A 1,959-nucleotide genomic window follows, 5' to 3' on the forward strand; every position below is an offset into this window, starting at 1 on the left:
TTATTGACACATTTTTAAAATATAAGTTTCAAAAAATACATTTTTTTGAAATCAATTTATATTATTACTTTTTAAATAGTATAATATATATTTTAATTACATTTTATATAATAATTTATTTATTTATTAATTAATAAAATTTAAAAATTGAAAAATGCATGATTATTATTATTGAAATAGAAAAGAGTGTCAAATGTTTTGTATTTTATTTTTTCAAATTTTATTTATGTAATTTATGAAAAAGGTTTTAGTAATAGTTGGCAGCCGTCGCAGTTTTGTCTTGTAGTATGAGGCATAGATAATAGGAATATCTAATATTTTTCTTTGGTATTTTTCCATTCTTTGGAAAGATAAAATTTTCAAACTTTATTTTAAGAAAAAGAAGTATCATATAAACCCTAACTTTCTTCATCTCCATCCAGCAGCAACAGCCAGAACAAGCAATTAGCTCCAACCATTACTGGTATTGGTTTTTTCCACTCTTTAATTCTAATATTACATTTTCTTATTTTTCTTTCTTTTCTTTTTCTAAAGTTTTAATCTTAATATTCCCAAGCTATATTATTATTATTATTATTTAGTTTATTTAAAAGGAACTAATAAGAAAAGGCTCAACTATAAGCCTCTTAAGGAGTAGATAAAACTCAATAAGCTTCTTAAGGAGTAGATACAACTCAATATGCTTTCATTTATGAATTTTGTTTATACTTATTACTCCAACTATGTTATAATAGCTTTTCAAACAATTGTTGTTTATTAGAATTTTTCCACTATTTATCCAATAATTGTTTAAATATATTTATTGGACATAAATTTAAGCATGTTACAGGCTATATGTGCGGACAGATAAGTTCAATTTATATTTTCTTATTAGAGGGAGGAATCTATTCAGTATGACATTATTGTCTGTTGATTTAATCTTGTATATATAAATATTAAATACAGTGTGGAGAGAAATGTATATAAAAGTTATAAGTGTAGTTATTAGAATATAATTATATATATATATAGAAAAAATAAAATAAAATTGAAACACAATTGGGTTTTCTTGAAAAAATAAAATAAGCAAGAGAACTTAACTCTTTACCACTTTTTGGTCTCTTAATTTTTTTTTTTTTTGGTTTTGTTTTCTGTAATGGTTTTTAGAGAGATAAAAAAAGAAAGGGGGAGAAGTTTGGTCTCTTAATTTTTCTCTTTTCTTTTTTCCTTGATGAGCATAATTTTAGAAATGGGTTCTAGATCTTTTGAAAACCATCATGTTGTACCAGTTGTTTTTTTCTTTTTCCTATATATATTTTACCTTTTATTTCTCTTACTTTTACTTTTTATTCTATTCTAAAGTTCCTTATTTTTGTAGGGCTATTCACTTTCGCAGATGGTTTGCACCTCTATGGATGGGACTGCTGGCCACGGAAATTCTTTTCATTCTCAAAGGCGAGGATCGAACCCTGGACCTTTGGTTAAAGAAGGATGAGCCTTTACCACTCTACCACAACCCCGTGGTTGATTTAATGTAATATTGAATCTTTAAAAAAAATCATAATCACACATTAATGCCCCTACTCTTGCAAGAGCGGACTAACAGGGTTAACGAATTAGCTAATCATCATAATTAAATACCGTTATTATGATAGATAGATCTCCTTGTGAAAGACCTATTACTGGATAATTCATGGGTAGCGCAAAAGAATGTGAACTGTACACGTTAACAATAGCATTGATTAAATGCAGTTATCAGAAAATTTCAATGTAAACATCAAACACGGTTAAAAACATGCAATCCATTTTTTTTTTTTTGGTAGAAAAGGAAAAGAAAAACGAATAACAACAAACTACCCAGGAATTAGCCTAGGGAAGCTAATCCCAATCCTATCTTCTAAGAGAAGATGAGAGATGAAACTAGGGGAAACAGGAAGGGTAGTAACGCCTAACGTCCCTTCATGGCCCGCCGCCGCCAAG

At 27.9% G+C, this 1,959-nt stretch overlaps 1 long non-coding RNA gene across 1 annotated transcript; it reads left to right on the top strand.

Annotated features, from left to right (window-relative positions):
• The first annotated feature begins 343 nt into the window (after positions 1–343).
• On the top strand, positions 344–1,558 carry LOC136230989 (uncharacterized). Its single transcript, XR_010689632.1, has 2 exons — positions 344–463; positions 1,358–1,558. It is a non-coding gene; the product is annotated as an uncharacterized lncRNA (long non-coding RNA).
• The last annotated feature ends 401 nt before the right edge of the window (positions 1,559–1,959 follow it).

The sequence above is a fragment of the Euphorbia lathyris genome, chromosome 5 (assembly GCF_963576675.1).
Source record: "Euphorbia lathyris chromosome 5, ddEupLath1.1, whole genome shotgun sequence".
Classification (NCBI taxonomy): Eukaryota; Viridiplantae; Streptophyta; class Magnoliopsida; order Malpighiales; family Euphorbiaceae; genus Euphorbia; species Euphorbia lathyris.